Below are 23,976 nucleotides of genomic sequence, written 5' to 3' on the forward strand. Positions count from 1 at the left end.
TACCTTCCTCCACTAAGAGAGAGAGAGCACTCGAAGCACCGCCTAAATAGCCACACGCCAATCATAGAGAGGGGCCTCTAGTAGACCCCGCACACATGGGAGTGTTGCCACGACGGGTGGTTGAACGAAGGCCCAATAATGGTTTTTCGTTCCGATCAAGGCCGGGCATTGACATCCATTTTCGGTGTGATTGTCGCAGTTCATGTCACCTAAGGTAAGGCGATGCCTAATTTCCATAGCAAAAGTAAGGTGACATGTCACTAGATTTTTGCCGTGGAAATTTGGTACTTTGCTCGAAGGCCTTAGGAAAGTATAGATTGGGACCACACCTATTTAAAAGCCAAACCTCAAAACCTCATGCATGCAAAGCCCCGAAAGCCTATGCCGAAATCATGTTTTTTATTGCCAATCTTCGAAAATTAAGATTTTATCAAAACAAAGGACTGTACTTGGACAGGCATTGTGGGGTGCCTAACAGCTTCCCCACACGTAACCAAACTTCCGGACTCAAGAATCAAGATTTTTTGCCATCCATATTAGATTAGGAAACATTTCCTTTTTCCTAGCCTAGGATTGGTAATAAAATTAACTAGAAATAGGTGACCAATCACACCTTAGAAAAACCCAATGATTGGTGGTGACTTCACTTACCTTTGGTAATCCTTTAAAATTTGGCTAAGATTCCTACCATATCTCCAAAGGTCGACAAATACCTTCCTCCACTGAGAGAGAGAGAGCACTCGAAGCACCGCCTAAATAGCCACACGCCAATCATAGAGAGGGGCCTCTAGTAGACCCCGCACACATGGGAGTGTTGCCACGACGGGTGGTTGAACGAAGGCCCAATAATGGTTTTCCGTTCCGATCAAGGCCAGGCGTTGACATCCATTTTGGCATAGATTTTTTTTTTTTTTTTTTTTAACTAGCATATGATGTTTGAATTCTATGGGTTTTTTTTTTTATATTTTTTATATTTTTTTTTAAATTATTATTATTTTTTTTACAGCACACAGGCCCAAGTAGAAAACAAGGATCTTGGGCCTTGTGCTTAAGTTCAAGGGACTGGCCTTGGTTCATCGCAGCTAAGTGGGGCTGATTTTGAACATACATACTAACACATAGAAAATACATACGTATTGCACAGTAAGGAACAGTAAAGAATGATATAAATAATGGGAAAAATGAAATAAAATGTTAGGGATCCTCAAGATAATAAGAAATGCTTCATTATTTTTCTTAAGTTTTTTTAATACATTATGATCTCATTACATTAGGATATATCACAAGGTCTAAATAAGTTCAAAAATCACAGACTTAGATAGCTCATTTAGGCTTCCAAGACTTGTGAGGTTTAAATCCCTTTGAATTTAAGTGTATTCTCTAGTGACTGTCTCAAATTCCAAAACAGTGTTTTCCCTCTCTTTTCTCTTTTTAAACTTGAAAGTTCAAAAACGTGTACAAAAACACTTTTGAACGTTTAGACCCCCAAAAACCAATTTAATCAACACATGCAATATGTTAAACAACTAGTGTGCGGAAACTTAACATATGCTATAACATGGAATTGATTAAACAACTATCTAAGCCACATCAAAATAAACCACAGCAGATTAATGTAAAGGCAGAGATAGAGAGGAAGGAAGATGCAAACACAGCGATAACACCAGATATGTTATCGAAGAGGAAACCGAAGACCTCGGCGAAAAACCTCTCCGCCGCCCTCCAAGCGGTAATCAATCCACTAGAAAATACAGTTGGGATACAAGGACAGCAATAGACCCTCCAAGCCTAATCTACCCAATGCACCTAAGCCCTCCAAGCTTCTTGCTCCAACGAGGTTGCGCCGAACCTTTTTCTTTTCTAGCTTTCCGGATTCCGCTACTACACCGTAGCATCAACCAATGAATATTGGCTCCTTCCTAACTGCTTCCCAGAACTCCAAACGACTGTCTCACAGGGATGATAATGGTGAGAACCAGGTTTGGTATAAAGGCCTCTCAAGGATTTGACAATGGAGAGGAAGAGAGTGAGGGAATTTGATGAGACTCTAAGGTAGAGATTGTGGGTGAAACAATCTGGTTTTTCTTTAGGGTTTCTCTCTCAAAATTCTCTCTGGAAGCTCTCTTTCAATCGTGGGTTAAAAGGGTATTTATACTGAAGAGGAGTGGAATGCGAAACGTCAGGTTTTTCCAAAACAGGGGTGGCTCGCGGCTTGACCTCGCGGCTTGACTAAGTCGCGAGTTCCAGTCGCGAGTTAACCGTATGGCCAGTTGTCCTGTTTTGTCCTGTAGTGCTCCAGCTAGCATGACTGTTCATCTTCCAGCATGCTTGGCACGTGTGCATCTTCTGGCGGGTTGAAGCCGCGAGTCCAGCCGCGAGTCCCAGCCGCGACTCTCTGTTTTCTTGCACACTCTTGAGCAATCTTCACACTATCTCACTCACTACCCTTACAACAATCCCACCTAAATACAGGGTTACTAAATGCTGAATTACAAGCAAATTTGGCACGGAATAAAGCCAATTAGATGGTTGAATAAATTCAACCTTACAATCTCCCCCTTTGGCTATTCCGTGACAAAACCCTAAAACAGACTCTAGACTTAACATGTGAGTTGGGAACAGTTGATCAAAACTCACTCACACCTAATTCTAGAAGCTGTGAAGCACTTGAATCATATGAACATAAACTCCTGAAACACAACAATACACCATGATCATTGTAAGCAGAAAATTATAAATGCATATGAAACAGGCAATATGAGATCAAGCAAAGATGGAGTTAATAATCAAACCATGGCTTGATCAACCAAGTGAACACCACAAGGTAGTGATCACAATGTTCATTTACATTTGGAATGAACACAAGGACATACAAGTTAACAAGCACAAGGCAAGACACTTGTATGTACAACACTCAACCAATGCATAGCACACAAGGCATATGCATCTAGGAACAATCCTACAAGGGCACAAGAGTGACAGTACATAAACCACAATGCAGAACATTTAGATTTAAAATACTGATTTCACATAGCATAAAGGCTGCACTTAAGCATGGTACAAACCACAAGGCCTACAAACTATGCATAAAACATAAACCCTCAAAGCTTACAAAAGCATATGGGTACAAACTAACAAATACCTGAATAACATCATCAAACATATATAAAAGTTTATCCAAGAGTATATGAAAAGAGTTAGAAACAGTTATACACCAAAACCCAGTGTATTAAAAACATAAAAACCATAAAAACACTAATTACTCCCCCTCAACAAATTACTCCCCCTCAAGAGCTGCTTTTCTGCTTCAATTATCAATGAATTTTCTCCCCCTTTTTGACATGGAATGGCCAAAGGGTCACTGGTCATGCTGAGTTGTGAAGCTGTCAAGTGTAGCAGCCAAGACATCAATCTGGTCTTGCATGGCTCTCATCCTGTCAGAATGCTCAGTCTGGACTGCCCTGATCCCATCAAGCCTTTCCAGAATGATCTGGAAAGCATCTGGAGGTGCATCTGCAGAAGTTGAAGCTCTGGACCTCTTGCCACTCCTCCTTGGTGTTGAGGTGGATGCATGCCCTGCTGCCTCTGCATCAGTCTCCATTGGGACTTCCTCTCCTTCATCACCTTCATCTTCTTCTCCTGGAAGCCTAACACTGATCCTTTTGCAGGTAAGTTTGTTGATTGCAGAGGGTGTGGACATGTGACTTATGTCTTGAGGAATTTGAACACCCTTCCTTCGAAATATCCTCATTAGGAGACTGGGAAAGATCAGTTTTGGTCTAGATGTTGTTCTTGTCTCATCCACAATGATGTCAAAGATGTGGGAGCTTATATCTATGAAGTTCTTCTCTTTGAGATCCATCAGAAAAATTGCTCTAGCACAATTGATTGTGGTCAACTTCTTAATAGGATAAAGGTTAAACATCATGATTATGGTTAAAACCCTCATGTCCACTGGAAAGGCAGTGGTATTCAAACACTTCCCTTCTCTCTGCCCACCTATCCTCTGTTGAACTGTTTCAATAGAGACACTCCTATCCTTGAAATTGATAAACTCCTCATCATCCAAACCCTCTAGCCCTAGTACATCATCTATGACATGTGCATCCAAAATGAATTCTTTCCCTCTAACCCAGCAATTTAACTCATTCTCTTTTATCACAGCATTTGAATAAAATTCTCTAATCAGGGGTTCACACACCAAAGGGAAATCACTCAAAAGTTTGTCCCATCCTCTTCCTTCAAAACAACTGGGAATAAAAGTTTGCCTTAGATCTTCCAAATCCACAAATCTCTCTTGAATGATTCCTGCATTCAAGAAGTTATCCTTGTATCTCTCAAAATGATGAACTGACCTAAACAATCTAGGATCCATCTTAAGTCTTTTGTCAGCCCTTTTAGCAGTAGATTTCTTCTTCTGGGGTGAAGGAGCCATCTGTGAACAATCAGAAAAGGCCACAACAACATATAACAATATATGTGCATAACCAGTCAGTACCATGTATTTAACAGAGAGAGATATCAATCAAACAAGTGAACTTCAAACACTTAAACAGCAAGCAATTTAGTTCAAACATATGGATAAACCAAACCTAGGATAGGAAACACATGAACAACATGGTGAAGCTATCCTGAAGGCAAATAAATGACATTGAGGCAGATTATGGAAAATGATATGACATACACACAATATATTGAGCCTAACAGAATCTTCCCACAGAATAAACAATCTAAGACATGCAAATCTAGCAAAGGAAAACTCACAACCTCAAACAGAACCAAAAGTAACATCAACAGCGCAAAGTTCAGATTGAAATGAAAGGAATACTAAGCTAAGCACAAGAGCAATAGGAAAAAAAATATCATTATCACAACCTATATCAACAACATCCACACGCAAAGCAAGAACAAGAGGCAGAGACCGAAACTCAAATCCATTTCAAACACACAATCAAGTGCGAAAAATGAAGGGTAAAAGCACAAAATCAAGTAGAAAAGAGTGAAAATCAAAAAACCCATACCTGGAACTCGACGATTTTGGGCTGTAAGAATGCAACACAAGAGATTGGAAAAGGGAGCACGGAGTGTTTGGGAGGGAGAGAGTTTAGAGAGAAGATGAACAGTCACAAAAATTCGAGGGAAAAACTGAAAAAGTTTAAAAACTGCTCCTGTTTCTGCAAAACACGCGATTTTCGCGACTGGTTCAAGTCGCCACACAGTCGCCAGCTCAAGCCGCCAAAGCACTCAAGAGGAAAATTTTGAAAAATTTTTCTAAGTGTTTTTCGCGACTGGAAGGTCTACCCGCGAGTGAGTCGCGAGCTGAGCCGCGAAAATCTCTGAGTGAATCTCGCGACTGGACCTTCCACTCGCGAACAAGTCGCCAAAACTGACCAACGAAGAAGCGACTGAAACTCGCGACTTGACACACCCGCGACTGAGCCGCCAAAACAGGGCAAAACTGTATTTTTGAAATTTTCAGATTTTTCAGCAAAACACTTTCCAAAAACACCTAAAACACTCAAAAATCTTTTTATGCTTGAATTAACAAAGATTGAGTATGTGAAAACACATTTTATCAAGTACAATCACACAAATGAATATGGCATTTATCAAACATAAACTTGTGTGTTGTGTGTGGATATCAACAATGAAATAGTCCTTTGTCTAATGTGAAGCTTCAATGATCAATTCAACCAAGGCATACACAATTAGCACTAGATCATGTGACCAATCTCAATTATAGAAATATGAATATATGACTTCCCACACAACTTGATAACTTAACTAGGAGCCTTTCATTTGACTCCACTTTCAGCCATAACATTTGATCTTTTGAGGCAATCATCTCTCATTGTGAGAGGGATAGACAACATTTTTCTTTGAAGAACAGGCCTTTGGCCTTTTTGAAAGAAATTTCACTTTTGATATAAGGTCGCTTACCCTTTTTCCTAGTCAAATATTAGAATGTGCGACAGGCTTTTGTAGCTCAATATCTCTTTTCATTTGGAGATTTACATTTAGTGAGCTCTTTTTAGCAAAACAAAAAAAATAAAAAATGGGAAGAGATATAGACACAAGACTATGCATGTTTCAAGATCAACATAACCATTCACTAATCATTCATGACAAGTTTGAAGATCTATTTGCAACAATCACATAGATTTCAAGATTTTTCCCATAGTGATATGAGTGCATGAAAACAAGTAATGTTCGAAAATGCACAAAGCCATTAGCACAAAGGTACACGGCAAAACGAGTTTTAAGACAAAACTCAACAAAGTCAATCAAGCCTTTTGATTTTCAAATTTTTTATGTAATTTTTGGATTTTTGACTCAAGAAACAAAAAGATTGATAAAACACAATTAAGAAAAATTCACAAACAAACAAACAAAATAAAAAACAACAAGCATATCAAACAACCATAGTCACAAAGCATAGGAAGTATTAATGCATGGACATGTTGTAATGCTTATGCATGAGTACCCCTTTTCACCCACACGACACTTGCGTTTGGGGTGATTTCCTTAGAGGATTGGGTACGGGAGTTAGGGCTTTCAAACCTTCGTGAGAAGCTTTCCAAGCAGTTGGTGAATGCACCAATCATCTTCATCACGTCCATCATTCCGGGATCTCCATGTTGCTCTCTAGGTTGATCACCTGCCCAAGTTCTCCTATCAGCTCTTGGTCCTCCTGACTTTTGAGGAGTAGCACTGTTCATTGCCCTCAGCTTTTGGCAATTTGGTCGAGTGTGCCCTTGAAGTCCGCAATAATGGCACACATACATTCCTCTAGGACCTCTTTGTGGTCGTGGACGTGACTTGGCACGAGACTCGGACCTGCCCATAGACTGATTTCGATGATTCAGCATCCGTTGGTCCACCACATTCTTCTTTTTCTCCACCTCGAGGTTCACACTCGTAGAGTCAGCTACAATTGGATCTTTGGACTTCACAAACTTCACTTCTTTGGTGACATTTCCAGTTGAGCTACTTCCTCCGGTATATCCCAGTCCGGATTTGTCTGAGAAGCTCTTTTGAGATGATATAACATCATCAAGCTTCTTGGTGGTGACCCTTTCTATTTTTGCAGTTGCTTGAACAACCTCATTCTCAAGGAATCTCACTTTGGTGTAGGCTTCGGACAGCTCACCATTAAGAGTTTCAATCTCGCATTTGGCCTCCCTATACCGGATTAGGAGACTTTTGTAGTCCTCCTCAGCCTTCTTCATCTTTCTCACAGCAGCCTTGGCCACCCTTGTGTATTCACCAGATTTCTCCAAAAGTGAGTTGTAATTTTCTTGAAGAGTAGCTGTGCTTTCTTCTTCTTCAGCTTCAGATTCTTCAACAATTCCTAGTGAGTCATCCTCACTATGTTCTCCAAGGTCTTGAACAAGCAAATTCAATTCATCCGAAGACTCAACATGAGCAATAGTCATGAAAGCTGAGTAGTTCCCTTCTCCATCACAGCTCTCTTCAGATTCTGAGTCGGACGAGTCTGAATCACTCAAGGTTGTGGCATACACCTTGCCTTTCGACTTCAAATAATTAGGACATTCCTTCTTGAAGTGTCCATGTCCGTTGCATTCAAAGCAAACAACACCTTGTGTGGATTGGGATTCTTTTCCATCTTTTCTTTTGAAATCCCTCTTCTCCCTTCCAGAATTTTGGAAATTTCTCTTATCATCAAATTTTCCATTGTTTTTGAATTTCAAAAACTTCTTGAAATTTTTAACAAGATAGGCTACATCCTTGTCCACCATATCTTCTCCCGATGTGCCTTGATCTTCCACCTTCTCATTAGTGGTCTTTAGAGCAAGGGATTTACTCTTCCGTTGATTTGGCAGAGTCATCTCATAGGTTTGTAGAGAACCAACCAGCTCCTGAACCTTGATGTCATCAAGATCCTTGCTCTCTTCAATGGCTGTCACCTTAGCACGGAAACTTTCCGGCAATGATCGAAGGATCTTCCTTACAATTTTAGAATCCTCCATCTTCTCCCCCAAGTTAAACTTGCTGACAACCACTTCATTTAACTTCCCATAGAATGAGTCGAAAGACTCATCCTCACTCATCTTGAGCTCCTCAAACCGAGTGGTTAGCATTTGTAACTTGGTATCTTTCACCTTCTTCGTGCCTTCATACGTTGTTTCCAGAATCTCCCATGCATCTTTTGCAATAGTAATGTGAGAAATCCTGTGAAATTCATCTGGAAACACACCACAGAAAATAGCATTTAGTGCTTTACTGTTAGCATTAGATGCAGTAAGTGCTGCCTTATCCCATGTGGATTTGGCTGCTTCAGGTTTGGTCCAACCCACCTCAACAGCATCCCACACGGATTCATCAATAGAGCATAAAAAGGCTCTCATACGAACCTTCCAAAATGCATAATTACTTCCATCAAAATATGGAGGTGCATTAAGGGATTGAGACCTATCCATCTCAAAAAGAAAGGGAGTCAAGGATCACACAATGGTAATAAAACCAAACAGATGTGTACCCGCTCTGATACCAATTGAAAGTTCAAAAACGTGTACCAAAACACTTTTGAACGTTTAGACCCCCAAAAACCAATTTAATCAACACATGCAATATGTTAAACAACTAGTGTGCGGAAACTTAACATATGCTATAACATGGAATTGATTAAACAACTATCTAAGCCACATCAAAATAAACCACAGCAGATTAATGTAAAGGCAGAGATAGAGAGGAAGGAAGATGCAAACACAGCGATAACACCAGATATGTTATCGAAGAGGAAACCGAAGACCTCGGCGAAAAACCTCTCCGCCGCCCTCCAAGCAGTAATCAATCCACTAGAAAATACAGTTGGGATACAAGGACAGCAATAGACCCTCCAAGCCTAATCTACCCAATGCACCTAAGCCCTCCAAGCTTCTTGCTCCAACGAGGTTGCGCCGAACCTTTTTCTTTTCTAGCTTTCCGGATTCCGCTACTACACCGTAGCATCAACCAATGAATATTGGCTCCTTCCTAACTGCTTCCCAGAACTCCAAACGACTGTCTCACAGGGATGATAATGGTGAGAACCAGGTTTGGTATAAAGGCCTCTCAAGGATTTGACAATGGAGAGGAAGAGAGTGAGGGAATTTGATGAGACTCTAAGGTAGAGATTGTGGGTGAAACAATCTGGTTTTTCTTTAGGGTTTCTCTCTCAAAATTCTCTCTGGAAGCTCTCTTTCAATCGTGGGTTAAAAGGGTATTTATACTGAAGAGGAGTGGAATGCGAAACGTCAGGTTTTTCCAAAACAGGGGTGGCTCGCGGCTTGACCTCGCGGCTTGACTAAGTCGCGAGTTCCAGTCGCGAGTTAACCGTATGGCCAGTTGTCCTGTTTTGTCCTGTAGTGCTCCAGCTAGCATGACTGTTCATCTTCCAGCATGCTTGGCACGTGTGCATCTTCTGGCGGGTTGAAGCCGCGAGTCCAGCCGCGAGTCCCAGCCGCGACTCTCTGTTTTCTTGCACACTCTTGAGCAATCTTCACACTATCTCACTCACTACCCTTACAACAATCCCACCTAAATACAGGGTTACTAAATGCTGAATTACAAGCAAATTTGGCACGGAATAAAGCCAATTAGATGGTTGAATAAATTCAACCTTACAAAACTCTAGAGGAGTTTTCTAAAGATTTTTTTCCCTTTGATTCACTATTGTTGAATGATTTTTACTGTTGGCTCCCCCACCTTTATAGTGCCATCTTAGGGCTTTTGGTGTTCTACTGATTCCCTCCATTTGCTACCCTGGGTACCAAAACCAATGTAGTGTCAGCGACATTGATGGCTGGTCCCTTCCTTATTTTCTCAATATTTTCCTCTTTTGAGGTTCCCTCTCCAAAAGCCTCTAGCTGACTTTCCTATTCTGGGAGGTCCTAAAAGGCTGACTTCTAATCTTTCTTTTCCCAAAGCTTCTAGATACCACTTTTTAGACCCACTTTTTGGCTGCTTTACCTTTTATCACTTTCTCTAAATGGGAAAATTCCTTTTCTATTAGGTTGAAAGATCCCTAGCCACCTTCCTTCATGGTCCATCTCCCTGGGTTCCCTGAGGTACTAGACCCTTTTTTTATGAAGTGCTGGTTCCCAAGTCTTCTGCCCCTTTTTTGCATCATTGGGTAGCTGATGGGACACATCTGCTTTCATTCTTCGTGTTCCTGAGCATGCTCCCTTGAGCTGTCTCAATCCCAGCCTGGTCTTACTACATATCTTGAAGATCCTAGGTTTCTAGGATTCCCTAGGTATCTTGATTCAGCTTTCTCTCTAGGTTCCCCAACGATTTTCTCCCTTAAAGGCTGGGCTAAGCTTCTCCTTTTTTTTGTTTCATGAGGCCCAAAGCTTACCCATTCAAGGGCTTGGGCCCCTTCCTATTGACTTTTAATGAATTTAGGCCTTACCTTTTCCTTGAAAGCCTAAATGGTTCTTAGATTTCAATTTTTTGTATTGTTTTGGGCTTTGATACAATATTGTAATATTTTGGACCTCCACATTTAGCCCCCGAGCTCGTGGGTTGCTTGCAGCCCACGCGTGAGTAGAGGAGATTCTTGATTTTTGCAAGGATCTCCACTTGTTGTCCTAGTCAGCTTTAGGATCCTTTCTCTTCGCCTCTTGAGATCTTGCTCCTTCACGTTATCCTCTGGCATCATGATTTTCCACGTATTCACTTCTTTTATAATTCCCCATTTTTTCCATGGAATGTGGCAGTTAAGTGTCTGGGTAAACTTCCTCCTCTACTTTTTACGTTTCCCATAACTCCCATTAATAACTAATAATAACTTTTTCTTATAAAATTGAATATTGGCAACTGACGCGTTTTTCTATACTTCGTCTTCTTCAACTTTTCTCTGCGCCATTATTGCAGTAACTTCAAGCTATCTTTTCACTTCCAGAGATATTTCCCAACTCACCTTTTTTCTTTCTACTCTTTCCTTTGTCACCCTTTTCTGTTCTACATTCCCTTAACCTTTCCGCTACACCATCTTTCCATGGCTTCTTCCTCTTCCTCACAAAAAAGGAGGGAGCATTCTCCCACTTCCTTTGAAGGCAAAGGTTCTTCAACAGGGTCGGCGTAGGGCGAGGTACAAGAAGTTGGGGATCGTCTAGCCTTCACTTTACGGGATCCCTGGTACACTCCTAGTCTGTTTTTTCCTCAAGTGTCCCATGGTAAGGCTCCTCCTTCTCCATATACTTGGGTGTTTTTTGGTCAGCCTAGGTTTGCCAATTCCACTCAGATTCTAGATCCAAGGGAGATTTTGGACCTTCAAATTAGGCGAGGGTCTCACGAAGCAATTCCTATCTTTTACGATTTTGTCCTCGAGAAGATTACTGGTTGATCCAGTTGGGTGGATAAAGAAATTTCTGATGGTGAATTTGTCAACTATTTGGAGCGTGCTGGGATCCTAAAGTCAATAGCGATTTCTAGGAATCTCGAAGGTTTCAGGGATGCTAGAGGCCTTAGACATTTGGTGTGTCGTCGGCGTCCTTCTCTTCACACGTTATTCTTTTCCGTTAGTGAGCTCACCATTACTTTGGAAGATGTGGTTAATAACTTTCTCCTCCCAGTGTTTGGCGACGAAAACCCCTTTGATATTAGCCTCTCTGGTGAGGATCTCAAGGTTGAGGATAAGCTCTTCAGTCTTTTTAGTGGGTGTACTGCTTCTTCTGGGGGGAAACTAGCTAGAATGGGCAAGTGGGTAGCAATCCTTTCTCAAGAAAAGGACAATATGGTTAGGCGAGCCGAGTTCCTAACATTGTGGCTAAGTAAATTCCTTTTCAGTGAGTTTCCTGAATATGGGATTAAGTCCACCTTTCTTCCTCTTGTTATTAGGTTGGCCGGGGGGGCCCAGTATCCTCTAGCCCCCATGTTTTTAGGCCACATCCACTATCAATTGGACTTGCTTCATGGTGATGAGGTTGAAAGCAATTCCTATTACATCGTTACTTCGTCCCTGCATTGTGCCATTCTTCAGGTGTTTACGTGGGACTGCTCTTCTGCCACTTTGGCGAAATGCAGGAACTTGAAGTATGTGAAAGATAAGTTCCAAGGATCCCCGGATATGATCAAGGGTTTGTGTGGCAGCTCTACTGATAGCCACCCTATCATCTTTCGCTAGTCCAACCTGAAAGGTGGTACCCTCATTCTGGTAGAACTGTTTGACCATGCAAGGCATCTGAGTTAGCGTTCCCCCTAGGAGTTTAGCCCTGGGTTTGCATGTGATTCCATCTTGTCTTCCTTCCTCAACTCTCCAGGGCATACTTTTGACCTTCATCGGGGAGACTAACGAATGGGGAAAACCACCGAGGTAAAACCCCACTGGGTGAATTTTAAAGTCACCACTCTCAAGAATCCACTATTATCAAAACAAGCAATTACTAGTAGAAGGAATCCTAGTACCTAATACCAACCTACAATTAAACTCTTACCCCAATACCCAATTGGACTTGTGATGTAGTGACAATCTCTCCTTTCAATGCACGGCTCCTAGTACATGACTAACCAATGATGCACGAATGCAAGTACGTGACTAACCAATGATGCACGGATTCAAGTACATGACTAACACACCAACTTGAGAAAGATGTTAGATGTAAAATTCTTCAATTCATCCAACGATGAAGATCAAGATGCTCCTTGGTTACAAAACCCTTGGCACAAAGACACAGTAGCTTCTGCAAGGAATATGATGAACTAGGGCAAATTCTGTCTCTAGTCACAATTTGCATGCGCAATCAATTTGCATTGAGTTGCATCACTTTGCACCACTTGAGATGACCCTTAAAATAATCCTTATATATGTCTAGGATTGTGAGAAAAGAAACCCTACACAAATACACATGGATATGCGTGAAATCAGATCTAGAAATCTGAATTTCGTAATTCTCGACAAATATAGCTTCTGTCAAGCTGCTGTCAAGTTTTATCGTTAAACCTCAATGGATATGAATCTGTCGAGATTTAATGAACAATATTTCTTCACTTGTTTCTTGAATAGATTTGTATGGCTTCAATACTAAACTTGAACTCTTGTTCCTTGAAGTACCAAACACATCCTAGATCTACCCAATTACAAGTAAAGTGTGTTTTGTCAAAAGATTAGCCAATTTACATAACATATGTTTCTTAACAATTTTCACATATGTCCTAACAATCTCCCCCTTTAGCAATCCGTGACAAAACCACAACAAATAAATAAAGTATAAGAGAAGTCTTAAATCACTAAACTCATAATCACTTATTAAATACAAGAAAATCTAACCCTAACACAAATCTTTAAAAACTTTGCAAGAAGAGAGTTCATGGCATGATAGATTTTCACAACCTGTCTTTCTAAAATACGTTAAACAAAACTCATCAAGGCATCTTAGTGTGAAATAGAAATAAAATATTGCATGCATAAAGAACCATGTGTATAAAGAGAGAAAAGAAACAATACATGGAGAGATAGGTGAACAACAACATACATCATCATATATATATGAGAAATAAATACAATGTATGTCATAAATAAATAGTTACAAGACCAGTGTACAAGAGGATAATGTAACTACAAGGAAAGAAAATAAAAGTACATAAAATCCTCACTACATCCCTAAAAAAAAAAAAAATACACACTCCCCCTAACAAAAATGTCTTATGCTAACTCTCCCCTTATATACAAGACTACTCTCATCATCCCAAAACTATTCCCCCTTTTTGTCACGAATGACAAAGGCTAAGTCATCGAGAGGTCATCATCTCATCATCGCTGGAAGAGCTAGCATCCTCATCCTCAGAAGCCTTTGGAGAAGGAGATGGAGAAGCAACGAAGCCACCAAGGCGAGCCTGTCATTGTGCGATACGACTGACACGTGTGTTCACCTGACACAACTTATCACTGAGAGTGTCATGCCGAGCATCCATACACTGAAGCTACGTCATGATTGCCTCGAGAGTCACACCACCGCTTGAAGAAGGAGCGAAGGTGGAAGGAACAGTAGGGGTCGGAGGATTAGTCATCTCCATCCGTGGCCACTTTGGTCGAAGTTGGGCCTCGCTCCGTCGAATAGTCGCTGTGCTAATGGCACCCATGACAGTGTAGTAGGGAGAATCAGGGATAGGAATAGAAAAATGTCAAAGGATCTGCGTGATAGTTGAAGGAAAAATGAGCTTATCATGGGTCGTTGTATCCCCATAGACATCTATGATGGAAGTGATAAAGTGAGAAGGGAAGTCTATGGAAAGGTCCTCTAAGAGGGATAATAAAAATCGAGCACAAGGCTCTGTGATGGAGTTATAGTGAGATAGTGGATGGAGAACAAAAGTCATCACCATATTAAGGAATCTTGAACCTTTTGCAAAGCCCAAGCATGGGTTAGTCAGGATGCACTACCCGCAGGACGTGTAGTATCTCAGATACAAGATCCGGAGTGACTACGATACGTGTACCTTTGAGTATCATAGCAATCTGAGGTACAGATGTATTGATTCTGTGCATATTGGAGTAAAACTCCTGTATGATCATAATAGGACACCTCAAGGGTATCTCACAAAGAGATTCCCATCCCCGAGTGTGAATGACACTAGGTAGAGAAGTATCGGAGAAGTCCAATAGAATCACATGGTGCTCCGAATGAATGCCACGTTTAGAAAAGTTCTCAGAGAAGTCTTGATGGGCCTTCTCATCACAGAACCGAATGTGAAGAGGGGGAAGATCAAAAGAAGATGAAGACCCAGAACCAAAAGGGTTCCGAGTCAGAGTAGATTTGCACTTAGGTGCCATGCGCAGTCTATCCGAGAGAGAGAGAGAGAGAGAGTGAGAGAGAAGACAGAAAGAACACATCACAAGAGAGCAAAAAAGAAAGAAAAGAAAAAAAATGGTACGTATGCATGAAATATATATGAACATGTGACATGCTAAAAGTAATTGCATCATGGGTTAAAACCCAATCCAAACCTACTAGCACACAATTTTCAAAATTCAAGCACACATCTAAATGCATGAAACATTATGAAAATGCTTATGGAATGCAATGCATGATCATATATCATCAAATAAACAACACCCAACCCAAAGATTTCACAAAAATCTCAAAAGACCCCAAAATTTTTAAAAAACCCAAAACCTAGGTCTAAAATGCATGAATGCATGAAGAATGAAGGATTTAGGACACTTATGAAGTGATTTGATCTTGGTCTAGGCCAAAAATCACGTCGGTAGAGGGATTTAAGTGAGAAGAGAGTGTTTGGAGGGAGGGAAAAGATTTTCTATCGAGAGAGAAATGAGAAAAATGAATTTGATTTTGCACTGAAGATATATATAGAAATCGTAGCTCGATGGATCGAGGAGCTGTCGAGATCTGTTGAGCACTAAATCCTAACAGATATGAATCTGTTAAGGTACTGTCGAGAATCTATCGTCAGCAAAAGTACCTCGATGGATCGAGATTCTGTCAAGAATCTACAGTCAAATAGAAAGTTTCTTGATGGATCGAGAAGCTGTCAAGAAGCTATTGAGGCAAATTCCAGAAAGCTCGATGGATCGAGTATGCACTAACTTCTGTCGAGAAAGGAAGTCCAAGGGGCTCGATAGATAAGAAGCTGTCGAGGATCTGTTGAGAAGCTGTCGAGCTTGAAGAAAAAGAGTTTTTCAAAGAGAGGAAAAACACATAGAGATGAATGCAACAAGCAAGCTACTCAAACATAGATCCAATCAATATTTTAAGCTCTCAAAAACATCTTTCAACAAGAAAAGTGCAAAGCATTCATGATCCAAAACACACACACACACACACACTAAATAAGTCTAACCAATTTTATATTTCAAAAACAAGTTAAGACAGTTTAGTGAGCATACATTAACACAAGTATTCCTTGTGATGGCCAAATCACATTGTACCTGCACATGTATCAAAAGTAGTAAAGAATTTGCGTGTTGTGTGTGAAATCATAGCAAGAGTGTATAAATGTCTCATATTATGACGATTTGAGATATGAGAAAATCATTATCACTTACACACAATCATAACTGCTTGATGGGGACTATCACGTTCGAGGTATATCCTATAACTCCCACATCTTCTAGAAACACGCTTGCAGCCATATTTAAAAGCATTTTGATTCTTTTTGCTTTTGATTTTCTTTGCATATTTTTCTTTTTAAGCATATCATGCATGAGAATATAAAAGAGAGAAAAGAAATACCCAATTATGTTAAGCCAAAAACATCAGCAATTTGGCTATGCCAAAGCACATCGATGTTATTCATGATTGGCAGGCTTTAGCGGTGAGATGGTTATTTATGTCTTTCTCTTAGGATTTTTTTGTTCCTCCCATCAAAAAGAGTGATATGAGTGTTAAGCATAAGAAATTACTTAATCTTACTAAACACAAACAAGAGCCACAAAGCTCACTTGCTTAGTTGTGCATTGAGATGCTCATATAAGCTACAAAAGATACAAAGTTTAGAAAACTTTGTTTCAATGACCATCTAAGGTACACAAGTACTAATGCACACAAAACACACACTGTTTTTGTATTTTTCTGATTTTTCAATATTTTTTTTTTTTTATGAAAACAAAATAAATCAAAATTGAAAACAAACAAACAAAAACATATTAAACAAAACAAAGCATAAAAACTAGATGCAAATGCACAAGGAAAGAGAAGAAGGAGGAGAGATCACTCCATGGAGATTACACCAATGTTTTGGCATAGAAATTCAAACCATTTGCTATCAAGAGGCTTAGTGAACAAATCAGCCTTTTGATCATCAGTGTGGATGAACTTAAGAGTAAGTGTGCCATCTTCGACAAGCTCCCGAATGAAGCGGTGTCAAATCTCTATATGTTTTGTTCGATAATGTTGAATAGGATTTTTAGAGATGTTAATGGCACTGATATTGTCACAATAGATGGTAAGATGTTCTTGACAAATACTATAATCAAGGAGGAGTTTTTGCATCCACAGAAGTTGGGTGCAACAGCTACTGGCAGCGATGTATTCACCCCCAGCAGTGGATAATGAGATGGAATTTTGTTTCTTTCTCATCCAAGAGACAAGATTATTACCTACATAAAAACAACCTCCCAAAGTACTTTTTCTATCACCAGCATTCCCAGCCTAGTCTGCATCAGAATACTCAGCTAAGACATCATTGGTGTTCTTGCTATACCACACTCCAAAATCGGTAGTGGATTTGACATATTTTATGATTCTTTTCAAAGAAATCATATGAGACTCTTTGGGGTTAGCCTGATATTTAGCACACACTCCCACACTGTAACTAATGTCAGGTTTACTAGTACTAAGGTAAAGGAGACTACCTATTATGCTTCTATATAGAGAAGAATCAACACTCTTGCCTAAAAATCAACTGTGAGTTTAACATTTGGGCTTATGGGGGTTCTAACAGAACTATCAGATTCCAATCCAAACTTTTTCACAAGATTTTTAGCATATTTAGATTGAGATATGAATATTCTTAACTCTTTCTGGTGAATCTGCAATCCAAGGAAGTGATTCAACTCTCCAATTATGCTCATCTCGAACTCGGCCTACATAAGCTTCGAAAAGTTATGAGCAAGTTCATCCTTTGTAGATCTAAAGATGATATCATCAACATAGACTTGAGCTACTGTCAACTCGCCATTTTCCTTTTTGATAAAAAGGGTTTGATCAGCTTGTCCTCTTGTGAAGCCATGTGAGACAAGGTATTGTGTAAGCCAGTCATACCAAGCTCTAGGTGCTTGCTTTAGTCCATAGAGAGCCTTCTTGAGGTACAACACATGATCCGGTAAATGGGGATCAATGAATCCTTTTGGCTGAGCAACATAGACATCTTCTTTGAGAAACCCATTTATGAATGCAATCTTCACATCCATTTGGTAGAGCTTGAACTTCAAGTGACAAGCCAGGGCTAAGAGGACCCTAATGGATTCCATGCGAGCTACAGGAGCAAATGTCTCATCAAAATCTACTCCTTCCACTTGAGAGTATCCTTGGGCCACCAAACCAGCCTTGTTGCGGATCACATTTCCCTCCTCATTAGTCTTATTGTGAAATATCCACTTTGTGCCAATGATGTGCTCTCATTTCGGTCTAGGTACTAGGGTCTAGACATCATTCCTTTGAAACTGGAGTAGTTCATCATGCATGGCCTCAACCTAGCTTTCATCCTGGAGAGCATCCTCAACCTCGGTGGGTTCAACCTGCGACAAATAGCAAGAATAAGACACAAAGTTAGCAACACACTTTTCAACTGTATGCTTTCTTAGTGTAAGTTTATTCATATTTCCCACAGTAACTTTAGGAGGGTGATTCAGCTTGGTCCTTGAGGAAGGTCCTTTCTCTACATGAGATTCAAAATCAGGTGATGTAGAAATATCTGCTGAGACTTCTACAACACTTAGAGCACTTGGAGAGACGAGCTCTTGATCAGCTACTTCTTGAACAGCCTTAGGCTCTGGAGGAAAAATTGCCTTGGGTATTTCCTCACTAATTTTCTCAGAACTAAAATATGAAGCTTCATTAATAACAGCATTGATAGTTTCCATCACCTTCTTGGTTCTTTCGTTGTACACCCAATAAGCTTTGCTAGTGGAGGAGTATCCCAAAAATATTCCTTCATCACTTTAGGAGTCAAACTTTCCCACATTCTCTCTATCTTTAAAGATGAAACAAGTACTTCCAAAGATTCTGAAATACTTCACATTTGGCTTTCTTCCCTTCCACAATTCATAGGGAGTCTTCTTTGTATCGGGTCTAAAATACCCTGTTAACCGTATGAAATGCGGTGTTGACTACTTCTCTCAAATTTCTAGCCACATCCTTGTTGTGTAACATGGCTCTAGCCATCTCCTAAATGACTCTGTTCTTTCTTTCTACTACGCCATCTTGCTGAGGAGTAATAGGAGCAGAGAATTTTTGAGATATACCAGATCTAGTGCAAAAGGATTCCATGTATGAGTTCTTGAATTCTTTACCATGATCACTGTGAATTTGATCAATCTTCAAGTTCTTCTCATTTTGCAATCTTGTACACAAAGCTTCAATGAGCTCAGGAGCATCCGACTTGGATCATAAAAGAATGTACCTGGTGAAGTCATCTACCACAACCATGATGTATCTCTTTCCTCCAAGAGACTCGATTCTAATTGGACCCATGAGATCTAGATGTAATAGCTCCAAAGGTCTAAATGTAGCTGATGTCTGAGTGCCTGGATGTTTTACTTTCGTTTATTTCCCAAGCTGACATAGTCTATACACAATATTGTTAACTCTGTTGAGCTTTGGTATTCCCAAAACTGATTCATGCTTAGATACAATTGACATGTGTTTGTAGCTAGCATGTCCCATCCTTTGGTGCCATAGGTCTTTATTTGGCAAACGAATACTATTACACACAATATCAGCATCAGGTACCAATCCATAGCAGTCATCCAAAGTGTGGACACCGCTTATGAGTTTCTTCCCAGACTTATTCAACACAAGGCATTTCCCTTTTGGGAACAGCACCATGAAGTCTTGATCACATATCTGACTTATACTTAACAATTTCACTCCCAGACCTTCTACATACAACACATTTGTAACGTCTGGCAGTCCAAGTAGAGAGTTGATTCTCTTCTCTTTTATTTGTGATTTGCTCCTATTACCGAAAGTGACATTTCCACCTTTCTTAGACTCGAAAACCTTAAAGAGAGAATGGTCTCCAGTCATGTGCTGCGAGCATCCACTGTCAAGGTACCACAAACATGTGTCCACTACCTCAAGTGCAGACTTCATCATAAAGCACACTTCATGCTTGCATGACAAATCGGTAGTAATGGTTTTCTCTCTCATCTGCCATTTTAGAATAAAACCTTTAAGTTTCACCATTCTTAGATGAACTCCTTTGCACATTTTCATTTTGAACAGTCTAGTTTCTTCTTTGTTAGACCAAGACCTTTTTCAATAATCATCAAGATAGCTTTCAAATAACTTTTAGACTTGCATTTTCTGAAACACTCAATCAAATAGAGATTAGAAAAGCAAATAAAAGATCTTTTCATGCCGTTTGCATACTTTTGACCTCTGCCAGGGAGACCATCTAAGTTAAATGCAGCGGAAAATAAATTTGACAAGGTGAATTGTTTACGAATGGGAAAAACCACCGAGGCAAAACTCCACCGGGTGAATTTAGGGTTACCACTCTCTAGAATCCTCTATTTTCAAAACAAGCGGTTACAAGTAAAAGGAATCTCAATACCTAATACCAACCTACAGTTGAACCCTTACCCCAATACCCAATTGGACTTGTGATGTAGCGATAATCTCTCCTTTCAATTAACGGATCCAAGTACGTGACTAACACACCAACTTGAGGAAGATGTTGGCTGCAAAATTCTTTAATCATCCAACGATAAAGATCAAGAAGTTCCTTGGTTACAAAACCTTTGGCGCAAAGATGCAGTAGCTTTTACAAGGAATATGATGAACTAGGGCAAATTCTGTCTCCGGTCACAATTTGTATGAACAATCAATTTGCATTAAGTTGCATCACTTGAGATGGCCCTTAAAATAATCCTTATATATGTCCAGGGTTGTGAGAAAAGAAACCCTACACAAATACACGTGGATATGTGTGAAACTGGAAATTTGAATTTCATAATTCCCGACAAATACAGCTTTTGTCGAGCTGCTGTCGAGCTTCATCATTAAACCTCAATGGATATGAATCTGTCGAGCTTTAATGAATAGCACTTCTTCACTTGTTTCTTGGACAGATTTGCATGGCTTCAATACTAAATTTGAACTCTTGTTCCTTGAAGTATTAAACCCATGATCTATCCAATTATAAGTAAAGTGCGTTTTGTCAAAAGATTAGCCAATTTACATAACATATGTTTCTTAACAATTTTCACATATGTCCTAACATATATAATAGCAAATTTTAGACCATCCAACCCAATGAATTCTTCTTTCATTTGCCTTTTGACCCCACCAAAATGAATTCATATTTCTTGTTAAATCCTTACATAATTCTAATGGAAGCTTGAAACAACTCATAACAAAAGTAGGAATCAATTGTACAACAAATTTAATAAATACCTTATTCCTAGCATTAGAGAGACACTTTTCCTTCCATTCATTAATTCGATTCCAAACTTTATTCTTCAAATTATTAAAAACTAGCATCCTTGATCTACTCACATTAGTAGGCAAACCCAAGTAACGTTTCAAGAGCTTCCAATATGGCATGTACACATAGAGTTGACCTAAAATTTCTACAATTATAAATTTATAATTAAGAATAGTGTTTATTACACACACTAAAAATAAACAGAAATCATGTTTGAATTGGTGTATGTGTAAATTTATTTTCCTAATAATTAATTCTATTAGTCAAATAAAGTTTAATTAAGAATGTTAACAATTTTTTTTTTCTTTTGAGAATGACAAAACTATGTTTATTTAATTTTTAAATAATACTATATTTTAAGACATCCCAAAATAAAATAGAGAACCAACAATATAGTACCGGTGAAATATTGAATACTTTATATTCAAGAATAAACAAACTATTACATTTACAAAGTGAAAAAGTATCAAAATCAAAATCAAAATCAACATTATGATTATTATTTTTAAAAGGAACTATTATTTTTATTATTATTATTTGATAATATCTAAATTATCATTAGTAACACAATGCATGTACAAGAAATATGCTATAACGAGGGCACGTTCTCTCTTGTATATATCTAGATATGATGCGAAGGTCTCAATGCTTGATCCTCATACTCGAGCATGGAGGACTAACATGGTCTCATAGTTCTTACCAATGGATGTAGCAACTATTCTAAGCATTCCTTTAAGTTATCAGCTCCCTTATGATCGGATGGTTTGGGCTTTTACACCCAAGGGGAACTTCACAATTCAGAGTGCATATAGGTTGGCCTTGGAAATGGTAAATAGCGCTGCCAATGGGGAAGCTTCAGACAACCATCAACGCAGTCTGTTTTGGAAGACACTTTGGCACCTAAATGTCCCTAACAAGATTAAGTCTTTCACTTGGTGTGCGTGCAAAAACATCTTACCCACGAAAGATAACTTATGCCGAAGGAAGGTGATTGGTATTCCTACGTGTGAGGCTTGTGGCTCTGGTGCAAAGAGTACAGGACATGTCTTTTGGGAATGTGAGAAAGCACAAGAAGTTTGGGTATTGTTAGGTATTCCTTTGGATCCACCAGTTCTCCTTGCTCCGGATTTGTAGACTTTGGCATCTAAAGTTTAGGCAGAAGATAGAGGATGAATTGCTAGAGTTAGTGGTTATGGTGGCATGGTGTTTATGGTTTAACCGCAATGAAGTGAGGCAAGGTAAGGCTTGACAATCGGGGTCTGCTATTTTGAGCAAAGCCCAGTACTTACTAGATGAGTTCCAGATAGCTAACCTTAAGCTGTCCCAGACCATGTCAAAGGATGAGATTTGATGGGCATTTCCAAATGATCCATGGTACAAGGTTAGTGTGGATGCAGTGTCTTTTCTAGCACAAATTCAATTGGAATAGGAGCTCTCATCTGAGATCATGAGGGACGTGTTGAAGCTGCTATCAGCAAGTCCATCCCCATTCCGTTAGGACCGTTAGAGGCTGAAGCTAAGGCTTTGGAGGAAAGTGTATTTTTTGCATGGGATGTGGGTGGTAGAGATGTGATATTTGAATGTGACTCCCGAATTGTTGTTGATGCAGTAAATGATATTTGTGAGCCACCTACTGCTATTGGAAATATTATAGACGACATTCAGCAAAAGCTGCAGGACTTCCGTAGGACCAAAGTTTCTCATATTTGTCGACTAGATAATCGCCCTGCTCATATTTTAGCTCGGTACGCTTCTCATATCGTTGGTTTTATAATTTGGATAGAGTAAATTCCTTATATGATTGAGTCTACTGTGACTCAAGATATATTGTTTTTATCTTCTTCTTAATAAAAGTTATGGTCTTCTTATTAAAAAATTAAAAAAAATGAGACCACAGACTCTTACCAAACATGACCCAAGCTCAAAGTTGCAAACCTTGTTACGCTTACTTTGCGGTGTTCATACTTCTCGCAATCACATATCATGACATTATGTAAAATTGTAAATCAAAGTCAGCATCATCAAAAAAATGTAATCAATGCTAGATTGTAAAAGCATAAAGTAAATTTATAAATTCAGAAAAAAGATATAATATATATATATAGGTTCTATGATTTAAAATTCATATTATTAAAAATAAAAATTACTAACATTTATTTGATATGAATTAAATTTCCATGCGTTCCAACTCTTGCTGGTTAATTTCTTCAAGCCCCACGTAGACCAAAAATTCAACACAATTTCTTTAAAAGAGTTTTGCTAAAGACGTAATGAATTGTTACAACATACTCACAAGTCACAACAACAAGGATGTCAATCTCCCATAGATTAAAATAAAATAATAAAATATTTTATTGGAATTTACCACAATTAAAAGTATGGAAGTATTTCAAATATATATATAAATGGGTTCAAGTTGCACTTGGTGTGGGAAAAATGAGGAGAGAGAATGGTATTATAAGCACTCCAACAAATCATCCCTTAATATCACTTCATCGTATACTTGTCTCTTTTTGTCTCTCCTTGATAATATGTTTAGCAAATTAATGAAAAAAACGAAATAAAATTTCCAAGGAGTAAGTACTATTGTATCTAGTTTAAAAGCACACACAGCAACAAGGAGAAGGAGTCGTCAAATTTGTAAGAGGAAATGTTGGTCGAAAACAAGGCTGAGGTGGTGGACGCATTAAAAGCCTTGAACGAGTACAATCTATTCTTGGTGGGAAGAATGGTCCCAACAGTACCCTTAGTGGACAAAACCGATTGTCCAAAGTTGGGACCAGTGGGAAGCTTTTTAGCATCGTCAGAACTTTCCACCACGGCATCGATTTTGGTGGTTCAACAGCATAATCCCTCTGCAAA

The sequence above is a fragment of the Quercus robur genome, chromosome 5, assembly GCF_932294415.1.
Source record: "Quercus robur chromosome 5, dhQueRobu3.1, whole genome shotgun sequence".
Lineage (NCBI taxonomy): Eukaryota > Viridiplantae > Streptophyta > Magnoliopsida > Fagales > Fagaceae > Quercus > Quercus robur.